This window comes from Aegilops tauschii, chromosome 7 (assembly GCF_002575655.3).
Source record: "Aegilops tauschii subsp. strangulata cultivar AL8/78 chromosome 7, Aet v6.0, whole genome shotgun sequence".
NCBI lineage: Eukaryota > Viridiplantae > Streptophyta > Magnoliopsida > Poales > Poaceae > Aegilops > Aegilops tauschii.
This window is the reverse complement of record NC_053041.3, coordinates 611,250,965-611,267,934: the sequence shown is the minus strand read 5'-3', so window position 1 is coordinate 611,267,934 and position 16,970 is coordinate 611,250,965.

The following is a 16,970-nucleotide window of genomic DNA, read 5'->3' as shown; positions in this document are numbered from 1 at the left end:
ATCGTGGAACATGTGGGAGCCAACATGGGTATCCAGATCCCGCTGTTGGTTATTGACCGGAGAGGCGTCTCGGTCATGTCTGCATGTCTCCCGAACCCGTAGGGTCTACACACTTAAGGTCCGGTGACGCTAGGGTTGTAGAGATATATGTATGCGGAAACCCGAAAGTTGTTCGGAGTCCCGGATGAGATCCCGGACGTCACGAGAGGTTCCGGAATGGTCCGGAGGTAAAGATTTATATATGGGAAGTCTTATTTTGGTCGCCGGAAAAGTTTCGCGCTTTATCGGTATTGTACCGGGAGTGCCGAAAGGGGTCCGGGGGTCCACCAAGGGGGTCCACCAGCCCCGGGGGGCCACATGGGCTGTAAGGGGTGCTCCTTGGCCTATATGGGCCAAGGGCACCAGCCCCAAGAGGCCCATGCGCAAGAGATAAGAAAGAAGGGAGAGTCCTAAAAGGGGAAGGCACCTCCGAGGTGCCTTGGGGGGGAAGGACTCCCCCCTGGCCGCACCCTTCCTTGAAGGAAGGGGCAAGGCTGCGCCCCCCCTCTCCCTTGGCCCTATATATAGTGGGGAGAAGGGAGGGCAGCAACATCTAAGCCTTGGGCGCCTCCCTCCTCCCCTGCAACACCTCTCTCTCTCTCGGAGAAGCTCGGCGAAGCCCTGCCGGAGACCCGCTACATCCACCACCACGCCGTCGTGCTGTTGGATCTCCATCAACCTCTCCTTCCCCCCTTGCTGGATCAAGAAGGAGGAGACGTCGCTGCACCGTACGTGTGTTGAACGCGGAGGTGCCGTACGTTCGGCACTCGGTCATCGGTGATTTGGATCACGGCGAGTACGACTCCGTCATCCACGTTCATTGGAACGCTTCCGCTCGCGATCTACAAGGGTATGTAGATGCACTCCTTTCCCCTCGTTGCTAGTAGACTCCATAGATGCATCTTGGTGAGCGTAGGAAAATTTTAAATTATGCTACGATTCCCAACAGTGGCATCATGAGCCAGGCCTATGCGTAGTTACCATGCACGAGTAGAACACAAAGAAGTTGTGGGCGTTGATGTTGCCAATTCTTCTTGCCGCTACTAGTCGTTTCTTGTTTCGGCGGCATTGTAGGATGAAGCGGCCCGGACCGACCTTACACGTACGCTTACGTGAGACAGGTTCCACCGATTGACATGCACTAGTTGCATAAGGTGGCTAGCGGGTGTCTGTCTCTCCTACTTTAGTCGGAACGGATTCAATGAAAAGGGTCCTTATGAAGGGTAAATAGAAATTGGCAAATCACGTTGTGGTCATACGTAGGTAAGAAAACGTTCTTGTTAGAAACCTACAAACCACGTAAAACTTGCAACAACAATTAGAGGACGTCTAACTTGTTTTTGCAGCAAGTGATATATGTGATATGATATGGCCAGAAGATGTGATGAATGATATATGTGATGTATGAGATTGATCATATTCTTGTAATAGGAATCACGACTTGCATGTCGATGAGTATGACAACCGGCAGGAGCCATAGGAGTTGTCTTTATTATTTTGCATGACCTGCGTGTCATTGAATAACGCCATGTAATTTACTTTACTTTGTTGCTAAACGGTTAGCCATAGAAGTAGAAGTAATCGTTGGCGTGACAACTTCATGAAGACACAATGATGGAGATCATGATGATGGAGATCATGGTGTCATGCCGGTGACGAAGATGATCATGGTGCCCCGAAGATGGAGATCAAAGGAGCATGATGATATTGGCCATATCATGTCACTATTTGATTGCATGTGATGTTTATCATGTTTTTGCATCTTATTTGCTTAGAACGACGGTAGCAAATAGGATGATCCCTTATAATAATTTCAAGAAAGTGTTCACCCTAACTGTGCACCGTTGCGAAGGTTCGTCGTTTCGAAGCACCACGTGATGATCGGGTGTGATAGATTCTTACGTTCGAATACAACGGGTGTTGACGAGCCTAGCATGTACAGACATGGCCTCGGAACACACGCAATACACTTAGGTTGACTTGACGAGCCTAGCATGTACAGACATGGCCTCGGAACACGGAGGACCGAAAGGTCGAGCATGAGTCGTATAGAAGATACGATCAACATGGAGATGTTCACCGATCTTGACTAGTCCGTCTCACGTGATGATCGGACACGGCCTAGTTGAGTTCGGATCATGTTTCACTTAGATAACTAGAGGGATGTCTATCTGAGTGGGAGTTCATTAAATAATTTGATTATATGAACTTAATTATCATGAACTTAGTCTAAAAAATCTTTACACTATGTATTGTAGATCAAATGGCCCACGTTGTCCTCAATTTCAACGCGTTCCTAGAGAAAACCAAGCTGAAAGATGATGGCAGCAACTATACGGACTAGGTCCGGAACCTGAGGATCATCCTCATAGCAGCCAAGAAAGATTATGTCTTAGAAGCACCGCTAGGTGAAGCACCAATCCCTGAGAACCAAGACGTTATGAACGCTTGGCAGCAGCGTGCTGATGATTACTCCCTCGTTCAGTGCGGCATGCTTTACAGCTTAGAACCGGGTCTCCAAAAGCGTTTTGAGAAACATGGAGCATATGAGATGTTCGAGGAGCTGAAACTGGTTTTTCAAGCTCATGCCCGGGTCGAGAGATATGATGTCTCCGACAAGTTCTTCAGCTGTAAAATGGAGGAGAACAGTTCTGTTAGTGAGCACATACTCAGAATGTCTGGGTTGCACAACCGCTTGTCTCAGCTGGGAGTTAATCTCCCGGATGACACGGTCATTGACAGAATCCTCCAGTCGCTTCCACCAAGCTACAAGAGCTTTGTGATGAACTACAATATGCAGGGGATGGAAAAGACCATTCCCGAGGTGTATTCAATGCTGAAATCAGCTGAGGTAGAGATCAGAAAAGAACATCAAGTGTTGATGGTGAATAAAACCACTAAGTTCAAGAAGGGCAAGGGTAAGAAGAACTTCAAGAAGGACGGCAAGGCGGTTGTCACGCCCGGTAAGCCAGTTACCGGGAAGAAGTCAAAGAATGGACCCAAGCCCGAGACTGAGTGCTTTTATTGCAAGGGAAGTGGTCACTGGAAGCGGAACTGCCCCAAATATTTAGCGGACAAGAAGAAGGCCGGCAACACCCAAGGTATATGTGATATACAAGTAATTGATGTGTACCTTACCAGTACTCGTAGTAGCTCCTGGGTATTTGATACCGGTGTGGTTGCTCATATTTGTAACTCAAATCAGGAACTACGGAATAAACGGAGACTGGCAAAAGACGAGGTGACGATGCGCGTCGGGAATGGTTCCAAGGTCGATGTGATCGCCGTCGGCACGCTACCTCTGCATCTACCCACGGGATTAGTTATAAACCTCAATAATTGTTATTTAGTGCCAGCTTTGAGCATGAACATTGTATCTGGATCTCGTTTAATTCGAGATGGCTACTCATTTAAATCTGAGAATAATGGTTGTTCTATTTATTTGAGAGATATGTTTTATGGTCATGCCCCGCAGGTCAATGGTTTATTCTTGATGAATCTCGAACGTGATGCTACACATGTTCATAGTGTGAATACCAAAAGATGTAAAGTTGATAACGATAGTCCCACATACTTGTGGCACTGCCGCCTTGGTCACATTGGTGTCAAGCGCATGAAGAAGCTCCATGCAGATGGACTTTTGGAGTCTCTTGATTACGAATCATTTGACACGTGCGAACCATGCCTCATGGGTAAGATGACCAAGACTCCGTTCTCCGGAACAATGGAGCGAGCAACCAACTTATTGGAAATCATACATACCGATGTGTGCGGTCCAATGAGTGTTGAGGCTCGCGGAGGATATCGTTATGTTCTCACTCTCACTGATGATTTAAGTAGATATGGGTATGTCTACCTAATGAAACACAAGTCTGAAACCTTTGAAAAGTTCAAGGAATTTCAGAGTGAAGTCGAGAATCAACGTGACAGGAAAATAAAATTCTTACGATCAGATCGTGGTGGAGAATATTTAAGTCACGAATTTGGTACACACTTAAGGAAATGTGGAATAGTTTCACAACTCACGCCGCCTGGAACACCTCAGAGAAATGGTGTGTCCGAACATCGTAATCGCACTCTATTGGATATGGTGCGATCTATGATGTCTCTTACCGATTTACCGCTCTCATTTTGGGGTTATGCTTTAGAGACTGCCGCATTCACTTTAAATAGGGCACCGTCTAAATCCGTTGAGACGACACCGTATGAATTATGGTTTGGGAAGAAACCTAAGCTGTCGTTTCTAAAAGTTTGGGGATGCGATGCTTATGTCAAGAAACTTCAACCTGAAAAGCTCGAACCCAAATCGGAAAAATGCGTCTTCATAGGATACCCTAAGGAAACTATTGGGTATACCTTCTACCTCAGATCCGAAGGCAAGATCTTCATTGCCAAGAACGGGTCCTTTCTAGAGAAGGAGTTTCTCTCGAAAGAATTGAGTGGGAGGAAAGTGGAACTTGATGAGGTGATAGTCACCCCTTCCGAACCGGAAAGTAGCGCAGCGCGGGAAAATGTTCCTGTGGTGCCTACACCGACTGGGGAGGAAGTTAATGATGATGATCATGAAGCTTCAGATCAAGTTACTGAACTTCGTAGGTCCACAAGGACACGTTCCGCACCAGAGTGGTACGGCAACCCTGTCCTGGAAATCATGTTGTTAGACAACGGTGAACCTTCGAACTATGAAGAAGCGATGGCGGGCCCGGATTCCGACAAATGGCTAGAAGCCATGAAATCCGAGATAGAATCCATGTATGAAAAGAAAGTATGGACTTTGACTGACTTGCCCGATGAGCGGCGAGCCATAGAAAACAAATGGATCTTTAAGAAGAAGACGGACGCAGATGGTAATGTGACCATCTACAAAGCTCGACTTGTCGCTAAGGGTTATCGACAAGTTCAAGGGGTTGACTACGATGAGACTTTCTCACCCGTAGCGAAGCTGAAGTCCGTCCGAATCATGTTAGCAATTGCCGCATACTATGATTATGAGATATGGCAGATGGACGTCAAAACGGCATTCCTTAATGGCTTCCTTAAGGAAGAGTTGTATATGATGCAGCCGGAAGGTTTTGTCGATCCTAAGAATGCTAACAAAGTATGCAAGCTCCAGCGCTCAATCTATGGGCTGGTGCAAGCATCTCGGAGTTGGAACATTCGCTTTGATGAGATGATCAAAGCGTTTGGGTTTACACAGACTTATGGAGAAGCCTGTGTTTACAAGAAAGTGAGTGGGAGCTCTGTAGCATTTCTCATATTATATGTGGATGACATATTATTGATGGGAAATGATATAGAATTCTTGGAAAGTATAAAGGCCTATTTGAATAAGTGTTTTTCAATGAAGGACCTTGGAGAAGCTGCTTATATATTAGGCATCAAAATCTATAGAGATAGATCAAGACGCCTCATTGGTCTTTCACAGAGTACATACCTTGACAAGATATTGAAGAAGTTCAGTATGGATCAGTCCAAGAAGGGGTTCTTGCCTATATTGCAAGGTGTGCAATTGAGCACGGCTCAATGCCCGACCACGGCAGAAGATATAGAACAGATGAGTGTCATCCCCTATGCCTCGGCCATAGGGTCTATTATGTATGCCATGCTGTGTACCAGACCTGATGTAAACCTTGCCGTAAGTTTGGTAGGAAGGTACCAAAGTAATCCCGGCAAGGAACACTGGACAGCGGTCAAGAATATCCTGAAGTACCTGAAGAGGACTAAGGATATGTTTCTCGTTTATGGAGGTGACGAAGAGCTCGTCGTAAAGGGTTACGTCGACGCTAGCTTCGACACAGATCCGGATGACTCGAAGTCACAGACCGGATACGTGTATATTTTGAATAGAGGAGCAGTAAGCTGGTGCAGTTGCAAGCAAAGCGTCGTGGCGGGATCTACATGTGAAGCGGAATACATGGCAGCCTCGGAGGCAGCACAGGAAGCAGTCTGGATGAAGGAGTTCATTACCGACCTAGGGGTGATTCCCAATGCGTCGGGCCCAATGACTCTCTTATGTGACAACACTGGACCTATTGCCCTTGCGAAGGAGCCCAGGTTTCACAGGAAGACCAGGCATATCAAGCGTCGCTTCAACTCCATTCGTGAAAGTGTTCAAAATGGAGACATAGATATTTGTAAAGTACACACGGACCTGAATGTAGCAGATCCGTTGACTAAACCTCTCCCTAGGGCAAAACATGATCAACACCAGGACGCAATGGGTGTTCGATTCATCACAATGTAACTAGATTATTGACTCTAGTGCAAGTGGGAGACTGTTGGAAATATGCCCTAGAGGCAATAATAAATGGTTATTATTATATTTCTGTGTTCATGATAATAGTCTATTATTCATGCTATAATTGTATTGTCCGGAAATCGTAATACATGTGTGAATACATAGACTACAACCTGTCCCTAGTAAGCCTCTAGTTGACTAGCTCGTTGATCAACAGATAGTCATGGTTTCCTGACTATGGACATAGGATGTCACTGATAACGGGATCACATCATTAGGAGAATGATGTGATGGACAAGACCCAACTTAAGCATAGCATAAAAGATCGTGTAGTTTCGTTTGCTAGAGCTTTTCCAATGTCAAGTATCTTTTCCTTAGACCAGGAGATCGTGCAACTCCCGGATACCGTAGGAGTGCTTTGGGTGTGCCAAACGTCACAACGTAACTGGGTGACTATAAAGGTGCATTACGGGTATCTCCGAAAGTGTCTGTTGGGTTGGCACGGATCGAGACTGGGATTTGTCACTTCGTGTAAACGGAGAGGTATCTCTGGGCCCACTCGGTAATGCATCATCATAATGAGCTCAATGTGACCAAGGCGTTGGTCACGGGATCATGCATTGCGGTACGAGTAAAGAGACTTGCCGGTAACGAGATTGAACCAGGTATTGGGATACCGACGATCGAATCTCGGGCAAGTAACATACCGATTGACAAAGGGAATTGCATACGGATTGATTGAATCCTCGACACCGTGGTTCATCCGATGATATCATCGTGGAACATGTGGGAGCCAACATGGGTATCCAGATCCCGCTGTTGGTTATTGACCGGAGAGGCGTCTCGGTCATGTCTGCATGTCTCCCGAACCCGTAGGGTCTACACACTTAAGGTCCGGTGACGCTAGGGTTGTAGAGATATATGTATGCGGAAACCCGAAAGTTGTTCGGAGTCCCGGATGAGATCCCGGACGTCACGAGAGGTTCCGGAATGGTCCGGAGGTAAAGATTTATATATGGGAAGTCTTGTTTTGGTCGCCGGAAAAGTTTCGCGCTTTATCGGTATTGTACTGGGAGTGCCGAAAGGGGTCCGGGGGTCCACCAAGGGGGTCCACCAGCCCCGGGGGGCCACATGGGCTGTAAGGGGTGCGCCTTGGCCTATATGGGCCAAGGGCACCAGCCCCAAGAGGCCCATGCGCAAGAGATAAGAAAGAAGGGAGAGTCCTAAAAGGGGAAGGCACCTCCGAGGTGCCTTGGGGGGGAAGGACTCCCCCCTGGCCGCACCCTTCCTTGAAGGAAGGTGCAAGGCTGCGCCCCCCCCCCTCTCCCTTGGCCCTATATATAGTGGGGAGAAGAGAGGGCAGCAACATCTAAGCCTTGGGCGCCTCCCTCCTCCCCTGCAACACCTCTCTCTCTCTCGCAGAAGCTCGGCGAAGCCCTGCCGGAGACCCGCTACATCCACCACCACGCCGCCGTGCTGTTGGATCTCCATCAACCTCTCCTTCCCCCCTTGCTGGATCAAGAAGGAGGAGACGTCGCTGCACCGTACGTGTGTTGAACGCGGAGGTGCCGTACGTTCGGCACTCGGTCATCGGTGATTTGGATCACGGCGAGTACGACTCCGTCATCCACGTTCATTGGAACGCTTCCGCTCGCGATCTACAAGGGTATGTAGATGCACTCCTTTCCCCTCGTTGCTAGTAGACTCCATAGATGCATCTTGGTGAGCGTAGGAAAATTTTAAATTATGCTACGATTCCCAACAAGTCCTACTCCCACTGGGAGTAGGACTCCTCCTTTTCCTTGTTGGAGTAGGAGAGAGAAGGAAGGGAGAGAGAAGGAGAAGGAAAAAGGGGGCGCCGCCCCCCTCCTTGCGCAATTCGTACTTGAGGGGGAGGGGGCGCGCGGCTGCCCTGGCCGCCCCTCCTCTTCTCCCACTAAGGCCCATGAGTCCCAATTAACTCCCCGGGGGGTTCCGGTAACCCCCCAGTACTCCGGTTTTTCTTTGAAACCACTCGGAACACTTCCGGTGTCCAAATATAGTCGTCCAATATATCGGTCTTTATGTCTCGACCATTTCGAGACTCCTCGTCATGTTCGTGATCATATTCGGGAGTCCGAACTACCTTCGGTACATCAAAACACAAAAACTCATAATACCGATCGTCACCAAACTTTAAGCGTGCGGACCCTACGGGTTCGAGAACTATGAAGACATGACCGAGACACGTCTCCGGTCAATAACCAATAGCGGAACCTGGATGCTCATATTGGCTCCTACATATTCTACGAAGATCTTTATCGGTCAAACCGCATAACAACATACGTTATTCCCTTCATCATCGGTATGTTACTTGCCCGAGATTCGATCGTCGGTATCTTCTTACCTAGTTCAATCTCGTTACCGGCAAGTCTCTTTACTCGTTCCGTAATGCATCATCCCGTAACTAACTCATTAGTCACATTGCTTGCAACGCTTATAGTGATGTGCATTACCGAGAGGGCCCAGATATACCTCTCCGATACTCAGAGTGACAAATCCTAATCTCGATCTATGCCAACTCAACAACCACCTTCTGAGACACCTGTAGAGCACCTTTATAGTCACCCAGTTACGTTGTGACGTTTGATAGCACACAAAGTGTTCCTCCGGTATTCGGGAGTTGCATAATCTCATAGTCAGAGGAACTAGTCATGAAGAAAGCAATAGCAATAAAACTAAACGATCATTATGCTAAGCTAACGGATGGGTCTTGTCCATCACATCATTCTCCTAATGATGTGATCCTGTTCATCAAACGACAACACATGTCTATCGTCAGGAAACTTAACCATCTTTGATTAACGAGCTAGTCAAGTAGAGGCATGCTAGGGACACTCTGTTTTGTCTATGTATTCACACATGTACTAAGTTTCTGGTTAATACAATTCTAGCATGAATAATAAACATTTATCATGATATAAGGAAATATAAATAACAACTTTATTATTGCCTCTAGGGCATATGTCCTTCAATCTCCCACTTGCACTAGAGTCAATAATCTAGTTTACAGCGTCATGTGATTTAAACACCAATAGTTCACATCTCCATGTGACTAACACCCAAAGGGTTTACTAGAGTCAATAATCTAGTTCACATCGCTATGTGATTAAGACCCAAAGAGTTCTAAGGTGTGATCATGTTTTGCTAGAGAGGGAAGTTTAGTCAACGGGTCTGCCACATTCAGAACCGTATTTATTTTGCCAATATTCTATGTCTACAATGCTCTGCATGGAGCTACTCTAGCTAATTGCTCCCACTTTCAATATGTATCCAGATTGAGATCTAGAGTCATCCGGATCAGTGTCAAAGCTTGCATCGATGTAACCCTATACGACGAACTTTTTGTCACCTCCATAACCGAGAAACATGTCCTTATTCCACTAAGGATAATTTTGACCGCTGTCCAGTGGTCCACTCCTGGATCACTATTGTACCCTCTTGCCAAACTCATGGTGAGGTACACAATAGGTCTGGTACACAACATATCATACTTTATAGAACATGTGAGTCTTTACTCAACTTCACACCTTAGGGAATGACTGAGGCAAAGGGAATGACTTTTCATTCTCTTTCTATTTTCTACCGTGGTCGGGTTTTGAGTCTTTACTCAACTTCACACCTTACAACTCAGACAAGAACTCCTTCTTTGACTGATCCATTTTGAACTCCTTCAAAATCTTATCAAGGTATGTACTCATCGAAAATCTTATAAAGCATCTTGATCTATCTTTATAGATCTTGATGCCCAATATATAAGTAGCTTCACTAAGGCCTTTCATTGAAAAATTCTTATTTAAGTATCCTTTTATGCTATCCAGAAAATTCTACATCATTTCTGATCAACAATATGTCATTCACATATACTTATCAGAAAGGCTGTAGTGCTCCCACTCACTTTCTTGTAAATACAGGCTTCACTAAAAGTCTGTATAAAACAATATGCTTTGATCACCTTATCAAAGCGTATATTCCAACTCCGAGATGCTTGCACCAGTCCATAGATGGATCGCTGGAGCTTGCACACTTTGTTAGCACCTTTAGGATTGACAAAACCTTCTTGTTGCATCATATACAACTCTTCTTTAAGAAATCCATTAAGGAATGTAGTTCTGACATCCATTTGCCAAATTTCATAAAATGCGGCAATTGCTAACATGATTCGGACAGACTTTAAGCATAGATACGAGTGAGAAACTCTCATCGTAGTCAACACCTTGAATTTGTCGAAAACCTTATGCGATAATTCGAGTTTGTAGATAGTAACACTACTATCAACGTCCGTCTTCCTCTTGAAGATCCATTTAATCTCAATGGCTCGCCGATCATCGGGCAAGTCAATCAAAGTCCACACTTTGTTCTCATATATGTATCCCATCTCAGATTTCATGGCCTCAAGCCATTTCGCGGAATCTGGGCACATCATTGCTTCCTCATAGTTCGTAGGTTTGTCATGGTCAAGTAACATGATCTCCAGAACAGGATTACCGTACCACCCTGGTGCGGATCGTACTTTGGTTGACCTACGAGGTTCAGTAGTAACTTGATCTGAAGTTTCATGATCATCATCATTAGCTTCCTCACTAATTGGTCTAGGAATCACTGGAACTGATTTCTGTGATGAATTACTTTCCAATAAGGGAGAAGGTACAACTACCTCATCAAGTTCTACTTTCCTCCTACTCACTTCTTTCGAGAGAAACTCCTTCTCTAGAAATTATCCATTCTTAGCAACAAAGATCTTGCCTTCGGATCTGTGATAAAAGGTGTACCCAACAGTTTCTTTTGGGTATCCTATGAAGACGCACTTCTCCGATTTATGTTCGAGCTTATCAGGCTGAAACTTTTTCATATAAGCATCGCAACCTCAAACTTTAAGAAACGACAGCTTAGGTTTCTTGCCAAACCATAGTTCATATGGTGTCGTCTCAACGGATTTACATGGTGCCCTATTTAACATGAATGCAGCTGTCTGTAATGCATAACAATAAAACGATAGTGGTAAATCTATAAGAGACATCATAGATCGCACCATATCTAATAAAGTACGGTTATGACGTTTGGACACACCATTACTCTGTGGTGTTCCAGGTGGCATGAGTTCTGAAACTATTCCACATTGTTTTTAAATGAAGGCCAAACTCGTAACTCAAATATTTGCCTCTGCGATCAGATCGTAGAAACTTCATTTTCTTGTTACGATGATTCTCAACTTCACTCTGAATTCTTTGAACTTTTCAAATGTTTTAGAATTGTGTTTCATTAAGTAGATATACCCATATCTGCTTAAATCATTTGTGAAGGTCAGAAAATAACGATACCCGCTACGAGCCTCAACACTCATCGAACCTCATACATCAGTATGTATTATTTCCAATAAGTAAGTGGCTTGCTCCATTGTTCCGGAGAACGGAGTTTTAGTCATCTCACCCATGAGGCATGGTTCGCAAGCATCAAGTGATTCCAAAAGCCCATCAACATGGAGTTTCTTCATGCGCTTTACACCAATATGACCTAAATGGCAGTGCCACTAATATGTTGCATTATCATTATCAACTTTGCATCTCTTGGCATCAATATTATGAATATGTATATCACTACGATCGAGATTCAATAAACCATTCACCTTGGGTGTATGACCACAGAAGGTTTTATTCATGTAAACAGAATAATAATTATTCTTTCACTTAAATGAATAACCGTATTGCAATAAACATGATACAATCATATTATGCTTAACGCAAACACCAAATAACATTTATTTTAGGTTCAACGCTAATCCCGAAGGTAAAGGAAGTGTGGGATGATGATCTTATAAACTTTGGAATCACTTCCAACACACATCGTCACCTCGCCCTCAACTAGTCTTTGTTCATTTTGTAACTCCTGTTTAAGGTTACTAATCAGAGCAACTGAACCAGTATCAAATACCCAGGGGCTACTATGAACACTAGTAAAGTACACATCAATAACATGTATATCATATATACTTTTGTTCACTTTGCGATCCTTCTTATCCACCAAGTATTTGGGGCAGTTCTGCTTCCAGTGACCATTTCCTTTGCAGTAGAGGCACTCAGTTTCAGGCTTGGGTCTAGCTTTGGGCTTCTTCATGAGAGTGACAACTTGCTTGTCATTCTTCTTGAAGTTCCCTTTCTTTCCCTTGCCCTTTTAATTGAAACTAGTGGTCTTGTCAACCATCAACACTTGATGATTTTCTTGATTTCTACCTTCGCTGATTTCAGCATCGCGAAGAGCTCGGGGAATCGTTTTTGTCATCCCTTTCATATTGGTTATTGACCGGAGACGTGTCTCGCTCATGTCTACATAGTGCTCGAACCCGTAGGGTCCGCACGCTTAAAGTTCGATGACGATTGTATTATGAGTTTATGTGATTTGATGTACCGAAGGTAGTTCGGAGTCCTGTATGAGATTGGGGACATGACGAGGAGTCTCGAAATGGTCGAGACGTAAAGATCGATATATTGGACGACTATATTCGGACATCGGAAAGATTCCGAGTTATTCGGGTATTTTCGGGGGTACCGGGGAGTTACAGGAATACGAGGAAGAAGCAATGGGCCTCATGGGACAAGTGGTGGAAGAGAGGAGGCAGGGCGCGCGCCCCCCTAGCCCAAACCGAATTGGACTAGGGGGCCGGCCCCCCTTTCCTCTTTTTCCTCCCTCTCCTTCCTTCTCCTTCTCCTTCACTTCCTTCCCCTCTCCTACTTGGACTAGGAAAGAGGGGGGAATCCTACATGGAGTAGGATTGCCCCCCTTGGGCGCGCCTCGTCCCCTTGGTAGGCCCTCTCCTCCTCCCCCCCTTTATATACGGAGGAGGGGGCACGCCATAGACACAACAATTGATCTCTTGATCTCTTAGTCGTGTGCGGTGCCCCCCTCCACCATAATCCACCTCGATAATATCATAAGTGGTGCTTAGGCGAAGCCCTGTGTCGGTAGAACATCATCATCGTCACCACGACATCGTGCTGACGGAACTCTCCCTCAAAGCTCGGCTGGATCGGAGTTCGAGGGACGTCATCGAGCTGAACGTGTGCTGAACTCGGAGGTGCCGTACGTTCGGTACTTGATCGGTCGGATCGTGAAGACGTACGACTACATCAACCGCATTGTGCTAACGCTTCCGCTTTCGGTCTACGAGGGTACGTGGACACACTCTCCCCTCTCATTGCTATGCATCAGCATGATCTTGCGTATGCGTAGGAATTTTTTGAAATTACTACGTTCCCCAACAGTGGCATCCGAGCCAGGTTTTATGCGTTGATGTTATTTGCACGAGTAGAACACAAGTGAGTTGTGGGCGATACAAGTCATACTGCTTACCAGCATGTCATACTTTGGTTCGGCGGTATTGTTGGATGAAGCGGCCCGGACCGACATTACGGGTACGCTTACGCGAGACTGGTTCTACCGACGTGCTTTGCACACAGGTGGCTGGCGGGTGTCAATTTCTCCAACTTTAGTTGAACCGAGTGTCTCTACGCCCGGTCCTTGAGAAGGTTAAAACAGCACTAACTTGACAAACTATCGTTGTGGTTTTGATGCGTAGGTAAGAACGGTTCTTGCTCAGCCCGTAGCAGCCACGTAAAACTTGCAACAACAAAGTAGAGGACGTCTAACTTGTTTTTGCAGGGCATGTTGTGATGTGATATGGTCAAGGCATGATGCTATATTTTATTGTATGAGATGATCATGTTTTGTAACCGAGTTATCGGCAACTGGCAGGAGCTATATGGTTGTCGCTTTATTGTATGCAATGCAAACGCCCTGTAATGCTTTACTTTATCACTAAGCGGTAGCGATAGTCGTAGAAGCATAAGTTGGCGAGACAACAACGATGCTACGATGGAGATCAAGGTGTCGCGCCGGTGACGATGGTGATCATGACGGTGCTTCGGAGATGGAGATCACAAGCACAAGATGATGATGGCCATATCATATCACTTATATTGATTGCATGTGATGTTTATCTTTTATGCATCTTATCTTGCTTTGATTGACGGTAGTATTATAAGATGATCTCTCACTAAATTATCAAGGTAGAAGTGTTCTCCCTGAGTATGCACCGTTGCGAAAGTTCTTTGTGCTGAGACACCACGTGATGATCGGGTGTGATAGGCTATACGTTCAAATACAACGGGTGCAAAACAGTTGCACACGCGGAATACTCAGGTTAAACTTGACGAGCCTAGCATATGCAGATATGGCCTCGGAACACTGAGACCGAAAGGTCGAGCGTGAATCATATAGTAGATATGATCAACATAATGATGTTCACCATTGAAAACTACTCCATCTCACGTGATGATCGGACATGGTTTAGTTGATTTGGATCACGTGATCACTTAGATGATTAGAGATATATCTATCTAAGTGGGAGTTCTTAAGTAATATGATTAAATTGAACTTAAATTTATAATGAACTTAGTCCTCGTAGTATTAGCATATCAATGTTGTAGATCAATAGCTCGCGTTGTTGCTTCCCTATGTTTATTTTGATATGTTCCTAGAGAAAAACTATGTTGAAAGATGTTAGTAGCAATGATGCGGATTGTATCCGTGATCTGAGGATTATCCTCATTGCTGCACAGAAGAATTATGTCCTTGATGCACCGCTAGGTGACATACCTATTGCAGGAGCAAATGCAGACGTTATGAACGTTTGGCTAGCTCAATATGATGACTACTTGATAGGTTAGTGCACCATGCTTAATGGCTTAGAATCGGGACTTCGAAGACGTTTTGAACGTCATGGACCATATGAGATGTTCCAGGAGTTGAAGTTAATATTTCAAGCAAATACCCGAGTTGAGAGATATGAAGTCTCCAACAAGTTCTATAGCTAAAAGATGGAGGAGAATAGCTCAAGCAGTGAGCATATGCTCAGATTGTCTGGGTACTACAATCGCTTGAATCAAGTGGGAGTTAATCTTCCAGATAAAATAGTGATTGACAGAATTCTCTAGTCACCATCACCAAGTTAGTAGTACTTCATGATGAACTATAATATGCAAGGGATGACGAAAGTAATTCCCGGCTCTTCGCGATGTTGAGATCGGCAAAGGTAGAAATCAAGAAAAGAGCATCAAGTGTTGATGGTTAACAAGATCACTAGTTTCAAGAAAAGGGCAAAGGGAAAGAAGGGGAACTTCAAGAAGAACGACAAGCAAGTTGCTGCTCAAGTGAAGAAGCCCAAGTTTGGACCTAAGCCTGATACTGAGTGCTTCTACTGCAAAAGGGACTGGTCACTGGAAGCGGTACTACCCCAAACAATTGGCGGATAAGAAGGATGGCAAAGTGAACAAAATTATATTTGATATACATGTTATTGATGTGTACTTTACTAGTGTTTATAGCAACCCCTCGGTACTTGATACTAGTTCAGTTGCTAAAGAGTATTAACTCAAAACGGGAGTTGCATAATGAACAGAAACTAGTTAAGGATGAAGTGACGATGTGTATTGGAAGTGGTTCCAAGATTGATATGATCATCATCGCACACTCCCTATACTTTCGGGATTAGTGTTGAACCTAAATAAGTGTTATTTGGTGTTTGCGTTGAGCATGAATATGATTTGATCATGTTTATTGCAATACGGTTATTCATTTAAGTTAGAGAATAATTGTTGTTCTGTTTACACGAATAAAACTTTATATGGTTACACACCCAATGAAAATGGTTCGTTGGATCTCGATCGTAGTGATACACATATTCATAATATTGAAGCCAAAAGATGCAAAGTTAATAATGATAATGCAACTTATTTGCGGCACTGCCGTTTAGGTCATATTGGTGTAAAGTGCATGAAGAAACTCCATGCTGATGGGCTTTTGGAATCACTTGATTATGAATCAGTTGATGCTTGCGAACCATGCCTCATGGGCAAGATGACTAAGACTCCGTTCTCCGGAACAATGGAGCGAGCTACTGACTTATTGGAAATAATACATACCGCTGTATGCAGTTCGACGAATATTGAGGCTCGCGGCAGCTATCGTTATTTTTTGACCTTCACAGATGATTTGAGCAGATATGGGTATATCTACTTGATGAAACATAAAGTCTGAAACATTTGAAAAGTTCATATAATTTCAGAGTGAAGTGGAAAATCATCGTAACAAGAAAATAAAGTTTCTACGATCTGATCGTGCAGGAGAATATTTGAGTTACGAGTTTGGTCTTCATTTGAAACAATGCGGAATAGTTTTGCAACTCACGCCACCTAGAACACCATAGCGTAATGGTGTGTCCGAATGTCATAACCATACTTTATTGGATATAGTGCAATCTATGATGTCTCTTACCGATTTACCAGTATCATTCTGGGGTTATGCATTAGAGACAGCTGCATTCACATTAAATAGGGCACCGTCTAATCCGTTGAGATGACACCATATGAACTATGGTTTGGCAAGAAACCTAAGCTGTCATTTCTTAAAGTTTGAGGTTGTGATGCTTATAAGAAAAAGTTTCATCCTGATAAGCTCAAACTCAAATCGGAGAAATGTGTCTTCATAGGATACCCAAAGGAGACAGTTGTTTACACCTTCTATCACAGATCCGAAGGAAAGATATTCGTTGCTAAGAATGGATCCTTTCTAGAGAAGGAGTTTCTCTCGAAAGAAGTGA